Source organism: Orbicella faveolata, unplaced genomic scaffold (genome assembly GCF_042242905.1).
Source record: "Orbicella faveolata isolate gen_17 unplaced genomic scaffold, um_ofav_v1 contig_2, whole genome shotgun sequence".
Classification (NCBI taxonomy): domain Eukaryota; kingdom Metazoa; phylum Cnidaria; class Anthozoa; order Scleractinia; family Merulinidae; genus Orbicella; species Orbicella faveolata.
Window position 1 is genome coordinate 8235660 of NW_028301547.1, and position 19341 is coordinate 8255000.

The window sequence follows — 19341 nt, forward strand, 5'->3', positions numbered from 1 at the left end:
AATACAGAGTAAGAAATCACAATATTGTTATAAATTAAACAAACAGAACATTAAATGTTTGTGAAAGGGAAAGCAGAAAAAAACTATCATACCTCCTTCTGTTTGGGTCTATTATGCCAGGTATTCCAGGCTTCAATTCTGACATCTCTTATAAAAAGGCCTTGGTATCCTCTTATCAGGTTAATGGTTTGAAGTGATTGTCGGATGTTATAAATAGGTCCACTTCAGACCAGGGCATATAGAATTCCAACTGATTAAAATCTGTCTGAAATTTACGCAAAGGCATTTAAGAAAGGATGGTCCGTTTTAGTCTGGCCTCTACCTTTCAATTGATTTAGTATATCAAGAAACTGTATCTTTCACTGGATTTACTTCAAACAGGTCACTGAGGCACACAAGCCACCTCACCACGACAAGGTACGGACCATGAGGTGGAAAAACAGTGGGGGGATAAGGAAAAAACAAAAACAGGTCTTTGTCTTCAGATAACAACAGCCCAAACAGGACTGACTACCCAAGAGAGACAGAACTGGGTCCAAAAAAAAAAATAAACAAAAAAAATAATAATAAAACAACAACAACAATAATAATAATAATAATAATAATAATAATAATAATAATAACAATAGAATTAAAAATAAATGAATACTAAAATGAGGTAAAAGTTCTGTTCTTCAGATAACAACAGCCCAAACAGGACTGACTACCCAAGAGAGACAGAACTGGGTCAAAATAAATGAAAGAAATGAGTATCAATAAAAAAGAAAAGAAAAAATAAAATAAAATCATCAAAAAAATTAACAAAAGTTAATAAATAATTAAAAACTAAGCAAATAATAATAAAATAAAATAAAAGTTCTGTTCTTCAGATAACAACAGACCAAATAGGACTGACTACCCAAGAGAGACAGAACTAGGTGAAAATAAAAGTTCTGTTCTTCAGATAACAACAGTCTAAATAGGACTGACTACCCAAGAGAGGCAGAACTAGCTAAATGAAGATTTTCTGCCTTCAAATAACCAGAGTCTACATGTGACTGGCTAGCCAAGACAGGAAGAATAGTAGTGTAGGACACCTTGGTTCTATGGAGTACTCCAGTCAAGGATCTGCAACATTAAAGTTTTCCTGTGTTGATCCATATCAGAAAATCTCCACAGGAAGTTGTTGATGCATGAAGACCCATTCTGAATCATATCCCTTGCAGCCATGATCACACCAATCCCACAGCTTCCAATGCCGATCATTTTTGAATTAACCGGTGCCTGAGATGGCATACCAAAGCGCCGAAACCTTGGATAGTTTTTCCAAAACCTTGTTTGAAAAAGTGGATGGTGTGGGTACATTTCAGAGAGTAACTCTAATGACAACTTGACTGATGGAAGGGACATGGTAGGAACTGCTGACTGCAGGCCATCATCAAAGTACATCTCTTTCTGGGCTAAATCAACAAAGATTAAGCCCCAATGGTAAGGCATGTAAACTGGCACTAGAATTTGCTGCAAATCATCGATGTTTGAGAGGTGCTTTGTTGTTTCATTTAATTGCAGCTGCTGGAAATTCTTGTCGTTGCAGCTCATCCAATCATAAAATTGTGTGGGAAAGTACACAGTGTCATTCTTACCATTTTCTCTGGCGTCATCCAAAAACTTACCGATGCATATATCAATGACAAAGCTATCGATATATCATTCCTCAACAAGATCAGAAAATGACATGGAATCCAATCCCTTCTTACCGTACTTTAGTATTGGGTGGTTTGTTGGATGATGCCAAAGGGCATCTTGTAATCGTACAAGATCTTCAGGTGAGCATTTCATTTTTGAAAGCCAGTTAGCTTCTGCAGACACTTTGCGAGTAGTGTCAGCTAGTGTGCAGAAGCGTTTTAGGATACAGAGGGCACTCTCAGAAAACTGACCCTTGCCTTCAATGTCAATACCAGTAGGATTCATGCCTGCTTTTTTAGCATCAAGCAGAACTTTCTGAGCCTTCTGGATGTCACTTTTACAGGGACGCTCTGTTAATGAGAAGGGATCTGCATTCGAGGTTTTACCATAAACTGGCTGGAGTGCCAAGGGAAATTTTGATGCCAGAGGTGGAAGTAAACTGTGTAGAGCAGCTTCTTCACCTCTTGTGCTAGCTTTGGCCATAGCAACTTGCAAGGCAGTTTGCTGTGACAGGATGGTCTCACCTTGATCCTCAATGACAACTGCAGCTTTTAGTTGAGGAGATGAATGAGAAGTGACAGACTCCAAGTTACATTTAGCTGGTTCAGATTCTGGAATGAGTATTGGGGCTGGCTCATTCAGCATGGCAGAATCTAAATCCAAGTTGGTAGCTATTGGGTGACACTTACCAGAAAGATCTTGCAGTGGGGTTGGCTCAGTCAGCATGTCAGTATCTGAAACCAAGGTGGTAGCTACTGGGTGACACTTACCAGAAAGATCTTGTGGTGGCTGTGGACTGATGTGGACACCATACTGACTTTCCCAGTGATCATGGCAGTATTCTAAAATACTGGATGTCACTGTGTCCTCGACCCTCGTGCCATGGTCTTTATCATAGCAGTATGTAAGGAAGTCACTTCCAAACATTTGCTCAAATAAATTATTGATTACTTGAACCCAAGTTTTCATAGCTCCTGTCCAAGATCTCATTTCATGACCAGCACTTTTCCAGCCACATCCACGGTAGGTAAATGTTTTCTTTCCTAAGAATGAAAAAAAACAAAAAACAAAAGAAAAGATAGTGCTTGAGGGAGTGAAAACCATACCTGTTTCGAATTAACATTGCATGCTAGCAAATGCTAATGTTACACAATTATGTCACAAACTTTGCATTAAGATATACGTGTAATTAAATTCAGTGTTTATTTACTTGGTTTCCTTTTATCTCCATGTGTAAAATGCACACAAGGAGTTAACCTACTGATGTAGTATTACAAAATATCCATGGCACATAATTCGGTTTTTAATACTTACTGGCCATAATGCAATTTTCAGCTTGTTGGAATGAATATCTCAATGACAGCAGCATGGTTGCATACCAATGCGTGAGAATTTGATTCACTATAGGAAGAGAAAATGTTTTCAAACCCAATTTATTTGATATTACAACTTATTTTACTTTCATTTAAACTTGATTCTATATCATTATGGCCTCAACAGACACTCTAGGGAGTATTGAGAAATAAAAGTGACTGAAACTAGTGTGACTGGACTATAATAAGTAAAATAACTATAATTAATACTGATAACAGTTATGATAATGACGACAAGGATGATGATAATAATACAGTATCTTGTAACTCACATGACTGGCCAGGTCCAGATGAATCATGATTTGTTGCCTTAGAATACAATTGTCTGTGTAGCTTGTGAGAAGCCTCAAATCCTTGGCCAGAATATTTATAGAAGGACCTAAAGTGCCGTAGGAGCATAGCACTGTGATCTATGACAAGGTGCCCATAATCACCAGTGCCAAGGTGTTGTCCAAATAGCATTTTCAACAAAAAGCCCCACTCCTTGCACTAGAGAGTATAGCAAAAGAAAACAAGAATGTAATAAGAAATTAAATTATCAAAGATGGGTAACCCTCTCTACCTGTAAAATTTTTAACTGTATACACAATAATTTTGACACTACAGAAAAGCATGTAGTTTTTGACAGTAACATACAGCTTTAGCATTCCAGTGTAGAAAAGCTATGGTTGAAATTATTTTCTATCAGCCTATTAACCTTGTTGGATTTAGTAAGAGTAACTGATCATTCCTGAATATTTCTGCACAAACCAGTTTCATACCTGTCAAGTCTAGATGCAATGCTTAAAACAAAAATGGACTTAAACCACTGTATGTATTGAATAACTTAGTTCATAAAGGTGATATCCTACCATTTTCAGTTAATTCAAACAAACTCAAGAAAAGTTTAAGCAAGTGTGTATATGGACCAAGGGCTATGGCCACAACAGCTTCGTAAGAGAATAATAATTGTTTTCAATATAAAAAATAATACCTTCACATCATGGATATCAATCAATTGCTCTTCATGGTCTTCGAACACTCTGTCACGCATTGTGTGGGCAATTTCCCTCCAATCACAGCAAACCTGACAAGTATTACATGGTAATAGATGTCCAACAGTAGCAATTAAATAATGAAAGAATGAAGGATGCGAATGCAACCATAACACTACTGGAAAAATGACATGAAAAAATTTCAGCTGAGTATTACGTCCACTGAACATATAGGGCCCAACCCACACACGACCGCTCTCATGTGGCTTTGACAGCTCAGTTGGTAGAGCATTGCAACAGTAATGCAAAGGTCATGGTTTTGAATCCCATTTAGAGCCTGAAATTTTTTCAGCTAATTTTTCCAGTAGTGTTATGGCTGTATTCACATCCTTCATTCTTTCATCAGTTAAGTATTAGTCAAATAAAGTTACAACTGCTGCAGTTAAACTTTTTGTTTCTTCACAAATAAAACTGCTAATCTTTCAGTTGACAATGTTGGTTATTGAACAACACTGATTTTCCAGTCAGGCATTTTTATAAGTGAATGACTCAATTGAGTGTATGCAACCTACTTGCATGTCAAAGTTAGCTACAAGTTTACCTTGACAAAAAATTCAATTTGAAGTTGGGCTGCATAATTTGCGAAGGGATCAGTGTGGTCTTCCATGAGTTTTTTCTTCTTCCCTCTTTTCCTTTTCTTGGGTAGGGGTTCCTCATTGCCACACTGTTCTTCCAGCTCCAGGAATCTTTCTTCGACTTCTTTTTGTCTTTTAATCCAGTTCTCCTTTAGGTTCTCCAAGAACACTTTAAGTTCTTACAGCCAAAAACAGAAAGAATCCAACAGATTGTCAGTGTAAGCATTTAATGGGAATATAATGGACCAATTTGTTGTAGTCTGGAGCAACCCAAGGTTTCCCTGATTATGTTTGTTTCCAGCCATTCATAGCCTTGGGTTGAGAGACAGATGACTTTATGTGGGTAAAGGTTCTTGCATAAAGGATTTACATCAAAATTACAATGTGTGAAATTTACTTTAAATAATTATAATAATAATAACTTTATTTAAGTGTCAAATGTATTTAGCACTATTAAATGTGCTAATTGGGGCCACTGTAAATAAATAAACAAATATTTCAAATGTAACATAAACTACAGTCCAAACTCTGGTTGCGACCACCTCTCGTAAGCAATCACCTCTCCTCAGCGACCAGTTTTCCAAAATACCAAAAGTTTCCAAGTCAAATCGGTATATTTGAAACCTCTTTTTAGTGAGTGCGACTACTTTTAGAGCTAAAAGTTTGAAATTTTCCTTTGTTTTTAACCTCCAGTAAGCAACCATTTGACAGATAGTAGAGCATAAATTGGATAAGGTGTTGTAGCATTATCTCAATTTCTCAATGGGAAGAACCAGATGTTTTTCTCGAAATTGACTTTCACATGAATAAAACATTGCATCGGCATTCGTTCATGGGTTAAGTCTCGGCAGTTATCATATTCTAATGAGGAAAACTTTTGACCCATTATGGTCTAAGCTCTCATAAGCGACCACCTACCATAAGCGACCACCTAGGCTTCACATTTTGGGTGGTGGCTTACAGGAGGTTCAACTATATTAAGAATCCCAACTGGTAAGGAAACCTTAAAATAATAGTTTCCCAGGGTAAACAAACATCAAATAGGTAGGAGTAATCCAAGACATAGGTGGTCAAGCATGAGGGAAATTCAATTTGATTACAAATAAAATGAGAAACTTGAAAATTTAGGCAAAGAAGCCTTGACTGAACTGTAGCTCCATTAAGAACAATTTCAGATCTTGAGAAAGTTATGAATATTGAATAGGCTGATGAGTAAATAAAAAATTATTAAGTGAACAATTTATAAATATAGTAAGCTAATGAGCTTCGTTGAGATGTCCTTTCACCTTTTGTGTCATCGAGGTCAATTGTTTCTTGCCGCACACCATAGTCTCTAACAAAGGTTCCCCGGTCGAGTATCTCATCTACAAACTACAAATAAGGACATTGTTAATTACATTGTAAGTTTTTATTGTAAAACATAATTATTTATTCCCTTACAAGTCATCTCAACCCAACCTGAAATTATGTGTATTAAAATGATATAAAGCATTAAATTCTGCTCAGTAACGTAAGATATTTAAAATCTTGCTACATGTATGAGTTAACCCACCGATATCCTCTGTTCAAAAAAGGTGACATAGTTTAGCAGAACGTCTCTTGCAGCTCCAGAACATTCCTCATAGTAATGGGCAACTTTCTCAAGGGGGAGTGACCTTGCTACAATTTCTTCAAAGTTTTTAAGAACTTCTCTCTCCATCAAACCTGATAAAGAATTTACCTTGACTTTAAATACCGACCACCAAACTTGCATCAGTGTCATAAAATGGCACAAGTATGTATACTACTCCATGACCTTCACATTGCAATCGGAGTGAAAATTGAAAAAGTTGTTTCCTAAGACTGTATGCAATTATGTTCACAAAGTTATAAATTATGTTCACTCTGTAAATGGGTTCATTCATTTGGCATATTCCTGACAGCATTAAATTGGTGATGAACAATAGATTAAAGGACTGATGACAGTACCTGAAAAAGATGCAACATGTATATTTTGTCTCTCTATTGCTGTTTGTTGTCCTTTCCGTTCTTTAACTGTTACTCTAGGAAAACCTCTACAGTTTTCAGGCCCATAATCAGACAAGGCACCATTCAACTTGTCCAGGGTTCCAACTCGATAGGCAAACAAACCCAATGAGCCTAGAAGCTGCTCACAATTTCGCATCTCACAATGTAGAGAGCAAAGATTTATGCTGCTCAAGTCTTCCTCCAGAAGAAAATTGAGATCATCCCGAAGGCCTGTACCCCTGAGAAAGAGCAAAAATACACACTCAGTGGCTTACGTTGAACCTGGAAATTTCCATTATTTTATATTTACCAGTCAGTTGTGCTCACAACACCCTCACCTTCCAATGTTAGCTTTTGATCTTAAACAATCCAGGCATGTCTCATCCACAGCAACTCCATGGCAAGTGCAAGCCTAAAATAAAGTTATGGACAATAGAAATATTGACCTCATTTAGAATGCTGGAAAAAACATAAAATTTTTCCACAAAGAGCTAAAGAGCTACTAGATAATGATATCTATTTTCCTTGTCTTAACATTCAGTGTTTACTAGGATTGCAAAAATAAAAGTATTTTATTGATGATAATAGTACTAATTTATAACTGACATGATTGATACAGATAGTCACTGAACCCTATACTAAAATGCAGTTTACAATTCAAGTAAGTGTTAATTAATGCAGTTACCATCAAACTACATGTAAATATATAAAACCTTACCCTTATTGCATCACAAAATGCACAACACTGCACTCCATAGCCCTTGCCACCAAGGAGGAAATCCTCATCGTCTTTTTTGTTTAGGAGAAGCAGCAAAGCCTTGTAGTCCAGAGTCACTTAAGGTCGTATAAGGGGAAACAATTCATAACACATGCTAATGAGGCAACCCTTGTGAGATGACTTTAAGAATTCCTAGGAATTCCTAGGAATTTCCTAAGAATTCCTAGGAAAAAATTCCTAGGAATTCCTAGGAATCTAAGGTGTGAATTTTCACGGTAATTCGGACTCGGAATTCCTAGGAATTCCAAGGAATTCCAAGTTTACATAGAGCTGACTTGGAATTCCTAGGAATTCCTAGGAATTCCAACTGAAATATACTCACCTTGAAAATTCCTTAAAATTCCCAAAAATTCCTAGGAATTTCTGAGAATAACTTGGAATTTGTAGGATTTTTTGAGAATAGGTTGGAATTTTTGGGAAAATCTGAGAAAAACTGGGAATTTTGTATCATTTGTAGGCCAGACAAAATTTTGATGATAAATGCCTAGCATTAAAATAACAAATAAAGTCACTCATATCACATCAAACAGGTTTTAAATGAATGGTTTATTACATTGGCTCTCATGAATTTAAACATAAGAATAATCATCCTGTTTCTTTTTCATTACATCAAGAATCAAAAGTAAAACTGAAAACAGATATGAAGGTCAAACTTTTACATGTTTGATAAAAAGAGAACTTTTTCAGATAATTTACTTTTTTAGTTTACAAATCCAACAATTTTCCATACACAAGATTTTACCTTAAATTATTGTTATTGTGTGGAACATATCTGGATTTTCATGATTGTAAGGAATCAATGATAAGAACAAAACTGAGACATTCCTTAAAATTAAAAAAAGGCTGAGTTTGGGCAAACTTAGCTGCTGTTCAGTTATTTCTGTTGATTCTGCAGCTAGCCTCTTCATCTTCATCTTTGTTGTATGACACCTAAAACAAAATTTAAAAAAATACATTACACTGCGATATATATGAGGTACTGTAAGACTAAGATCCAAATATTTATGTGCTCACAGTTTAATACATGCAGCTAATTAAGGCCTGACTGTAAGCTGGTTGAAATGTTAAAAGAGAAGACTTGATAATTGTGAAGGTGCTTGTATACTATTGATAAATATGTTACATAAATCTTGAGCTTACAGTAGACTAAATCAAGGTTTTCCTTCTTCTATAAGTGTATCAACAACTCTCGAATTGGAGGATATATATCACGGTTTTTAGCCAAATTTAGACATTAGAAATATTAAAAAAGACACTTAAAACATTAAAGGAACATTGAAATAATAGAGTAAACGCAAAAGAATATACGGATGGACAAAATTGAAGATCAACACGGATTGCCATACAGTCAGGCTGAAACACACAGGAGACATATCAAACTCATGCAGACTGTGGCTGCCTCGTTGGAGTTTTTGTCAAGAACTTTGACTGGGATCAGCGAGAACTGCTATATTTGTTTCGTTTGAACAAGTGTGGCGAGAGAAACGACTTGTTATTCGCAAATCAAATTGTTTAGGTATGCCCTCTGGGCAACCTAAATTGTTTCAACCTTGCTTTAGCCAGAATTCATTTCATGCCATGACTGAGTGACCCACTCGTGTATGATTCGTGATGACAAAGTTCATTCAAAAGCTTTCGTCTAAATAAAAGAAGTTACTTTGTATAATATAGGGTTACTTGAATTTGATTACTCACCAAATAATTTTGTATACAGCTAATCTGCCCTTTGAATTTTTCCCTGTTGAAACATCTACAGTAAGACTTTCTTTTAGCTCCAAATCTTCGCCAAGAATAACATGTTTCTCATTAATGACACTCACGCTGTTTTCTTCTAGTCACAGGACCGCAGAAAAAACCATTTTGATATAATTTTGGAAGTGAAATCTACTAATACGCACGAGCGATCAACCGTTAACGCTAAATTCAAAGATGGGCGCCAAAAGAGAATGACTAACGCGATCTTTGTCACGCTCAGTCACGAGGATAGTCACGTGAAAATTCGCGTGCTGTGATTGGTTCAGTTGATCAGTTGAGAGAATGGAAACTGGAGAAGACGGAGAGAGAGACTGGCAACAAGGTTGCCAGACCAGTCGCTTTCGATAGTAACTCTGCTTCCCTTTCCACGCTGTGTTGGTGGTCTTTTGAAAGATGGGTCTTGCTTCAAAAGGAAAAAACTACAAAAACTTTTTACGAAGAAATCGATGAAACTGGAACGTACTTTAACTAGTTGATCTGTTCCCGACGGTTGTCAAGATAACAAAGGATCGTGAGGCACTTAAATCAAGTTCACTGCAAAGGTAAGGAATCCAATTTTATAGGGATTTTCTGTTATGATAAGCTATAATTCTAAATAAATCAAACTAAGCAATGCATTGTGTACTCTTTAAAAACCCCAAAAGCCGAAATTCACCTAAAAGGTTTCAGATCGACCTGAGAAAACGAGATAAATTCTGCAAAATAAGCTTAAGCTTGTTGTAAGTCCACCAAATCTATTTTGAGAGCCCACATGTTTCAACACCCAGTCAGCACGATGCAGCAAGTAGAAATTTGCAATGCTTATCATTTTTTCCTTTGAATTATTTATAAGGATTAACATTATATGAGATCTATAGTCTTTTCAATACATCAAGATGTAGGTTTTTTTTATTTGTCATTTATTTATGTCAGTTATTTATTTGTTTCCCACTAACTCATAATCTTTTTTATTCTTTTGATTTTGTTGTGTCATGAATTAAAGTGACCGCGAGGACAAGGAAATACAAGAAACATATTGATGATCCCACTATACCCATACCAAAATCTACAAGATTTGACCAGTTGATGTCATCTCCCTCTCTTGCATCACGTTTTCCTGGAGATCATTTCCAGCACCATGAACAGAACACCTCAGAGTTTTCGGCTCGCGTGAGTGAGATGGCTGTTGACAGAAATGTTGTGGATGACTTTGATGGACTATGGAGTCAACCTTTATGCAAGAATTGAAGCTTCACAGAAGCATTTGATGAAATTGAGTTGCCTATACACTGTACCTGAAAAGACCACAGAAATACCAATTGATGTAATACACACAACAACTCAGATTTGTCCACAGACAGTGATTCAGATAATGATGTTGAAGTTTCTAGTTCTGACTCCTCTGAAGAAATTGAGAACTCTGACACTGACGGCCATTCACTGGACTCCCCTGATGAAAGTGAAACTAATTGTTCACAAGAAAAGAACATTTTCTGCCAAAGAATATGCCTGTATGGCTATTCTGGCCTTAATTTCAAGACATTGTATGACAATGAGAGGCTGCTAAAGATATCCTTGTTTTAATGAAACTACCGGTAATTTGTCCAGAGAATGTCACAGTACAGTTTTGCAAATTTACAGCAAGTGTGTGGAAACTGGGAGCTTTTCATTTCTGACATCTGTGAGAGATGTCTTCCTCTTTTTCCTAAAGTCATAAAGGATCAAGTCAAAAATTGTTCAACAGTGGGCTGTGATGGGTATGTGTGTGAATCTACAATTATATTAAATATATACATGCATATATATATATACTTTTGGTTTTATTGAAATTGTAAATAATATATATACATTTATGCTGACAGGAATTTTTTACCTAATCTATTTATCAGATCTGAGAGCATCCATTTTTCTATCAGTTAAACTCTGGGTGTTTGATTTAAGGGTCCATACGGGCACATATACTGTACACTAACAAATCAGGTTGGATCTAAAAAGCAATGTTATGAGTGCTATAGTTTTATGTTGAGTTGTCAGACTTAAACTGGAATTAATATAGTAACATTTGTTTGGAAATAATTACCTTGGAGCTTGACAACAATAAAAAGGTATGGAACTCCAGGGAAATGATCCTGTTGAGTTTTACTAATTCACAGAAACTGATTCATGCACTGAGTTCATCTTTAATTTTGACATTTTGGGAAATTTATAGAAATTTCAAACACAATATTTCATGTGTTTTAGCTGTTCCCAAAAATTCCCAGTCATACTTTTCACTATTCCCAAATATTCCCAGAAATTCCAAGGTCTTGGATTAAGCATAATTTGCATGGCTTGGAATAACTTGGAATTCCTAGGAATTCCCAATAATTCCCAGTCATACTTCCACTATTCCCAAACATTCCCAGAAATTCCAAGGTCTTGGATAAAGCATAATTTGCATGTCTTGGAATAACTTGGAATTCCTAAGAATTCCTAGGAATTCCTAGGAATTCCCAGACTACTGGGAATTTATTTCGCAGGGGAAAACAATATCCAAGGACCATTTCACATACTGTATAAGTTTGTCCAATTTCCTTATGAACCAGTGGTATTAATGTTGATATAACCCTATTTAATGGCAGGATTGTTATGATATTTAGAACAACAGCAAAATGTTACTAAAGGTACTGAACAGTGCCATAAATATTAAGGCAATTATCAAACAGTATTTGCCATCGCTTTTTTTGCACAATTAATTGATCCCTGTAAAAAATTATGAGATCGCTTTAACTTAGTTTTTCTCCCAAATAAACACAAATAATGTCCCATTAAATAAATAAAAGCATTTCAAAATTCATTCCCTTTCTCATCAGTCTGGTTTAAATCACTATTTACATGTACCTGTGAAAGAGATGTTGTACTTTTTTCCATCCACAACAATGCCATGTTTTTTTATCACATTCTTCTGGCAATTAAGATTTCTAATCAATTGCTTTAGATTTGCCCTAATATAAGAATAGGGACAAAAATAAAAAATGTTAAACGTCACCTTAATTGAATGAAGGTAATAAACAGAAAAAAATGTATTCATCACAAAATTCAACTAAAGCTGCTCATGAAAGAAAGGGAACTCTTTTTATCTAGAGTTTCTACTACATCTTAAATAACTGACTGAGAAATACATGTATAAATGTTTCTTTTCTTTACAGCAACATCTCAATGCCTACTTTTTCTTATCCAAATGCAAAAAATTGTTCACGATTGCACAATCAGTAGTCACTGACCTATTCTCTTTACAATTCCCTATAGCAATAGGGTAGACTGACAAGGTGCTCTCAGAACTTTTATTGGCAAAGTCAATGGGGGCCAGACCAACAGCCACTTGATTTTTCCCTTGAAAACAAAATACCAAAAATAAATAGTTTTATTACCAACTATTCATAACATATTATTATTAACCCATAGAATGACACAATCTTATCAAAAATACTGCAGTAGATACTGTTAGGCAGACAAATGAAACACCCAGTTAAAATATGTTACTGATACACTCACCACCAAGAGGACGGCCATCAAGTTTAACATTGAATTCCAGGTCCTCAGTGTCACAACAATGAAGGCGCTGTTCTCGTATGGCCCAGACAAGAACAGATTGTAGGTCCACATCGCATGCTTCAAAGTCAGCATCATTGACTCTACCAATTTTCAGCGTTTTCCGCACAACAGAAAATACTAACTTCTTTACAGCCTTGATTTCATTTTTTGAAAGAAGTAAAGGTGTATCACTGGATCGCTAAGGATAAATAGAAGGAAACTATTAATGGAGGCATAAATTTAACTCTTATATACAGTCATCTCTTATCAAGTCAAGTTGGTCGTGCTTCCCTCTCAGCCAATCAGATGCAAAAAAAAATCCAATTGCGATTTGGCATATGTGATTTGGTCACTTGTGTTTCCTTGCTTCTAGCTAGTTCCTTGTGCTATTACGATATTTGATTTGTTGTCTTTGGCGATCACTCTGAGTAAAATTGAAATGCTCAATACATTGTGAAACTGATAAATTATACTAGACACACATTTTTTATTGGGAAGTAGCCTTGATAAAAGTAATAATGGTAATTTATTTTTTGGAGAATACATAACCATTATATTGAGCAAATCAACAATGAATGAAAAGCAGCAGCATGCAAACAAAACTAAGAACAATAAATAGAAAAAGGGAACAAAAGCTTTTCATGTCACTCATCATTACCCAGAAGTGCACCCACCCCGGTCTTTCCAAGTTGGGTCAAATTGAGCAGCGTCTGCCATGCTGAATCAGGCAACTTTGTGTGCAGCTTGAAATACAACAGCACCCAATCCGGAACTCTCATGCTCTGGAAAACACGAGCGTGTGTTTCTGAGGACAGAAGCTCAGAAAAGCCTTTCTTCGACCCCTTTGAGTCCATTACAATATTTATGACCTCCGAGATGTGGTTTCTCACGTTTTCTCTCTGAGCATCATCACCATAAATAAAACTGTTTCCTAGAACGCAAGCAATTGATTCTTTATATTTTTCAGAGACGTCACTGATTGAATCTAGCACTTCCTTGCACTTGGCTACAACTTGTCGTTTTCTGGTCGTCGATCCGAGGTCTGGGCTGCATTTTGTCTCCTCGATCGAACTGCAGCACGATGATGGTGAACGAGAGTTGACAGGAGTCGAACAGCATGTTGGCTCTGAAGAAGAAAAATCACTTAAACTCGTTTCAAGATCAACAACCTGACCCTGAAGGTTTTTTAGTTTGAGTTCAAGGAATTCAATTGACCGTGATTTTTCCGCCAGTTCTGCTTGGAGTTCCTCAGAGGCTTGAATAACTGGGCACGCTTTCCCGCCAAAAGCGAAGTCCATGGCATCGCGGTGCTCCATGTCCAAGGCGATGGAGTTTAGGAGATTTACAATCGGCGTGAATACAGCTGAATTCAGAAAGCCACTAGCTGAACGACCGCTTTGACGTAGTAGTCCGGCAATTAAACCAAAGGTCGAAGCGACATATACTGTATTTGGCGTTCTTCGGAAGTCGCTTGAATACGCCGAGTTCCCGCGGAGCCACACTTCGAAGCTCGTTTGGAAATGACTTAAAAATTTCATTCCTGGCGAAATCCTTCGGGTAACCTCGACAAACTTCTTTGGTAAGGACATACCAATGCTTTCGAGGGTCAAGCGACGAACTTGTAACCCTTGAAAGACTGGAAACGTTAAACGCGGAGGAGGACGACGGTTCGTCTCCCACCATATCGATGCTTCAAGTGAGTTACAAATCAAAAACATGATGCTTTTGAAACTTGAAAGTCCCGCCAAAGTAGAATATTACCCAGTTAGTAAGAAATTACCTTTGACACACAATAGCGATCACAAGCAAGTACACAAATCCTCTGCAGACATCCGAAAACAATAGCCAGGACACAAGCGAGGTACTGGAAACTAACCGTTTGCGTTACACGCAAGTTATGTGACCGACGACACCGAGTTTACCTATGCTTAACGCACGCTTTAACAAATTTTAGCTGATTAAAGAAAACGAACAAAGAAACGAAGCCTATCTCCATGTCGTTCAAACTTAGTTTCATAACGTCACTTCTTCTTTTACTGTCACTATTTTTAGTTTCCTCTGCCGTTGACTAAATTCGGCGAATCCAAAAACAGCAAGCGTTCAATAAAGGTGCTCAGCAATCAGAGAACCGCAAGTAAAAAGTCGGTTCGATTTCACATCTTCACTTGTTGCATATTTGCGAAAGAAAATTGCCAAAGTCTTCTCGTGTTTAAATTAAGACTCGCGCGTGGATTGTGGCGTCTGGTTTATTTTGTTGCATGACAGGATCAAAAAAAGATAATTAATTTCGGCCGTGTGATAACTGAGATCTCTCGCCTCACTGTGACAAGCCAAGGTTTCATTTTACGCATCCTGCTGAGAATTTTTTTCTTGGGCAAAGCTCCTCATGGAAGAATTCATGTACATATCCTTTATCCATTGTCTTAATCGTGAAATTCCTGGTCTCAGTGAATTCCTGCGTGCCGCTGGAACAGATAATGAACGCGCTTTAACGAATGCCCTTGCTGCCGGTTTCTTGAATGCAGCACCTTTTGTTTGTTACATCCACAGCCGGAGAAATATCAAGGAGAAGTGTAGACGACTTGGCCTGTCTTCAGCACTTGTATCCCGCATTTGTGAAGATCTCTTCAAAGCAAAGAGCGGATTAATTGGGGCAGGTTCACTAGAAGAGTTTAACAGGAAAGCAACAGCACTCATGGAAGAGTGGGAGACCCTGCAAGGTCTGAGAAAACTGGCCCACCTGCCTTTACACAATATTTTCGCACCCAAAAGCTTGATGACATGCGCAAAAAGATGGCCGCATTTGTTCTGAAAGACCTTGGATTGGGAAACAAGCCATATGAGCAGAACATGCCCGAGTCAGTAAACGACATGATGAAAGACTGGACAAAGTTCCTCCTCCAGGACATGGACAGATTCATCATTGGCCTCTATGACTTTGTGCAGTCCTTTGACCAAGAAGAGGAACTAGCATGGTTTCAGTTGTCCGACTAATGGTAGGTCTGCCATCAGTTTCAGCAACACTTGCTGACAGAGAGTCATGCAGAGATGACCCCAGAAGAGCGAAAGGCTTTCCTTAAAAAGGTCAGCAAAGTTTGTCCTGATCCAGAAGCCTACAAGAAGTGCTTCAATTTTAAGATCACATCATTGTCCATTTCCTCAGCTCAAACCTCTACAGGGCAATCAGCTTGCGATCTCAGCGAGCTCCTAGCGCTAAGTGGCAACTTTTCCAAAGAGGAACATGCAAGTCTCCTGGAAAAAGCCAAGACTGCGCTGAACAATGATCAGTTTCGCCAGGGTTTCAAAGACAGCGTATACTTTGTGGACAGTGGAGGAACACTTCCTCACCGAGTTCAGTGCTTCAAGAGTGGAAAATGTACATGTAATTGCATTTTCTTTGGCCGAAATAACCTTTGTCATCATTGTTTGGCCATTGGAATCCATCTACATTGTGTGGCAAACATTGTAAAGGCCTATGGAGGCCGAAATCTGAGCAACATTTCAGCAGCTATCGCTCCAAAAAAGGCTGGAGGGAAAGCACAATCCCGAAAGCGATCGTTACCTGAAACTGAGGTAGTGGTGCACCATTCATTGGATACAGATACGACTGCAAAAGAAGCTGAAGCTGTAAATCCAACAACCCTTGTCATAAGAAGAGCAGTTAGACCAGTCGATTCACCACCCTCTGGGCCTTTGGTTGTAAAAACGATTGCAGGCAAAATCAGAAAGTGTGCGGGTTGCTCCAGGGCCATAAAATCCAATGTTGTGGGATTCGAGAGCCCAGATGATCAGCTGTATTGTTTTGCTAGATTTGAGCGCTGTCATTTCTTTAACAAGGGAACAAATGCCTGGTAGCTAGCGACATGGACGAGGCACTACCATATCAATCCCGTCTGAACAAAGGTGTCATCAAAAATAACCAGTGATAGCAGTCTCATCGTCATTGGTAGCCTGCGTCAGCTAGTTGTGGAGAGATTCCAATACAATCTAGATTAAGGTTTATAACTGCCAGTAACATTATCTCAAGTAATAGTTGCTATAGTCATCGAGTTTATCTTGAGATTGCTCATGCTCAAGGTTGGCCAAACACTCAAAACAGACACTCTTAAGGCCAGAGAGAACTTTAAAATGTTATGTTAAATTTGTGTCACTGTTTAACAGTCATTCGTGACTGTTAAAGTTTGAAATATTGCGTGACTTATTAACAAATAATTGACATTAAGTTCAATTTAAATCTATATTACAAAGTTAAGTAATTGGGAGGTTACATATAAATGTTCGTACAACAGAGAATCTTTGCCACTTGGCTACTTCTTTATTGGAAATATGAAGTTGTGTTTTACCTACAGTTTATATTTACTGCTTTATCCTATATATTCTAAAAGGAAATCAGTTCAGTTCTGTCAAGTAAAATCTGTTGAGTTCTATCAAAGACTTACACAGACAATACTTTCAGGGGGAGTTAAACCAGAATTTTTACGAACCTGGATGAGTGTTGAGCAAGGAATAAAGTAGGGAAATAAAAATGCACTGGCAAATAGACTACCACCATCTTTCAATTTGACAGATAATTTTGAATCTTAACTAAACCCTCATTTTTCATCATTTAGTTCCAATCCACGTATCTCATTTCTTCTCCTTCATAAAATTCCCCTAAGCATTATAATTTGAAGACATTTTTAGCTTGCTTCACATTTTAAAGGGATAATAAGAGAACTGCACTGGACCACATGAGAAAGTTAGCTTTACTTAGGTTTAACTCCCCCTTAAAGGAGCAGGATAGTTTTTATCAACGGGACTTTTGAAAATAAATTCCAAATTAAAACTGTACAAAAATGGCCCTTTTTTTCGTGTATTATTGAAAATCTACTTTAACAAATGTCTAAATGTTATGCAAGATGTATACTGATTCTGTATTTCATGACGAAATATTCACATGACTAAACTGAATGTTGTAGCATCTACAGAACTAAATGGGGTAACATGCATCATGTTCATTGATGGGATTAACTTTTGTCGCCATATATACTAAATATACTATATACTAAAACCCCAAAATAATGTCTAAAACCTGTTTTCGGGGAGAAGAGATGCCAATGGCAAAAAGATGGAAAGTTCTTACCTTCTGTTTGTGGCTTAATCGGGCTGCAAAAGACGTGATTTTAGGTCGTTCTAACTTGGTTATAATTGAATTCTGTTAAGCAAATTGTGAAGCCTTGGACGAGTTCACAAAACTGCGGGAGAATGAGCTGAACAAAATGGCGAAGGAAATGCACTCGAAGCAGCACAAATGTCAAGGCTTCCCAGAGATTTCCCGGTCTTTCATACATACTTATAGCCACACCAAAGGAAATGGCAATGTGCAATGATAAAACTTGCGCCTGAGACTGAACCCAGGTCTGTTCCATTTTCCCAGCTTAACGCTCGAAATTTCGCCGACACGAGTGATCTATTGGAGAAGCAGTAAGGTATGGGTCGCACTTGGGAAAAGTTTTCATCTTTGCCGGCTAAAAAACCACAAAAATTTGAAACCGCAACCGGAAAGGAAAACTTTCAGACAGAAACGGAGGGTCGCACAAGTGGGAGATGATTGTCAGTACCAAATTTTAAATGTATTTGCTTGGCGATGTCATCCCAAGCTTTGCGGGCTTGACTGCTGTTGATGGGATCGAAATTCTCGGCCCACAGGTTGATCAGCATTTTTTCTTCGTTATCTGACCATCTTTCATAAGATCATTTTCCAGTATCAACGGGTTCATGATTAGGAGACGATTGGGAAGACCAAGGCGACGACGCTTGTGAAGCGCTTGCTTGCACGGAACTGGCCGATAGTGTGTTTTCCTGCGCAATGCTCGCATGTGAAGTGCTCGGTTGCATTCCCCTTCCAGTCATAACATGGTAGACGGGAACATACTGCGGGTATTCCATGCTATCGCCGTAAAAACCATGAAAACCTTGAAATTGTGCGAGATTACAATAATAACTTCGTCCGTTCATGATGAAAGACCGCGAACTAGAACTGAACTTCCCGCGCGTATCGTTTTTCATGTTACGCTGACAAGCGTTGACAGTTAACGCTGTGATTCCCATTGTTTGGCTCGACTTTTCGAAAATCTGCCTGCCCCACCCAAGCACTACGGCGTCTTTGATGTTTTGCCGGTTCGCAAAGTTTTTGCTAAAGCGAAAAACCTGCAGTCGCACTAGGCAACGGCGCGCGATGACAGATTTCCACCGCAAAGTAAACAAATTGTGGCAAAGATTTCCCAAGTGCGACCCATACCTAAGTAATCTTTATTTTGATTTTTTATCCTATTTTGGGGGTGGTCCGTAAAGGAGTCCGTAGTAGTAGTCCGTGGACCGGTCCGTAGGTAGTCCGTGGACCCGGTCCGTAGTGGGGGTCCACGGACCGGAGGTCAGTATTTTCGGGTCACCCGTTCTTATAGCGGTACTATTCCCCGTTCTCGACGCAACGCTCGACCAGCGATGCTTACCAATGGGATACGCTTTTCCAGGAACGAGCCAGATCCATTAATTGCTTGTGACTTAGCGACGTGTCCCGTGCAAGACAACTTTCACGACTATGTGAGGCTTAATTGTGGACA

General features: G+C 37.9%; 1 long non-coding RNA gene and 1 pseudogene across 2 annotated transcripts; both read right to left on the reverse strand.

Annotated features, from left to right (window-relative positions):
- Positions 1–925: 925 nt before the first annotated feature.
- LOC149111813 (uncharacterized) lies at positions 926–14457 on the reverse strand (annotated as a pseudogene). Its single transcript, XR_016207023.1, has 14 exons — positions 13414–14457; positions 12701–12938; positions 12430–12538; positions 12047–12150; positions 7373–7488; positions 6993–7066; positions 6616–6893; positions 6200–6351; positions 5934–6018; positions 4614–4825; positions 4012–4104; positions 3311–3527; positions 2980–3066; positions 926–2708 (listed from the first exon to the last, which is right to left on the reverse strand). The product of XR_016207023.1 is annotated as an uncharacterized LOC149111813 (transcript).
- On the reverse strand, positions 7960–9469 carry LOC149111814 (uncharacterized). Its single transcript, XR_016207511.1, has 3 exons — positions 9253–9469; positions 9128–9170; positions 7960–8362 (listed from the first exon to the last, which is right to left on the reverse strand). It is a non-coding gene; the product is annotated as an uncharacterized LOC149111814 (long non-coding RNA).
- Positions 14458–19341: the final 4884 nt, after the last annotated feature.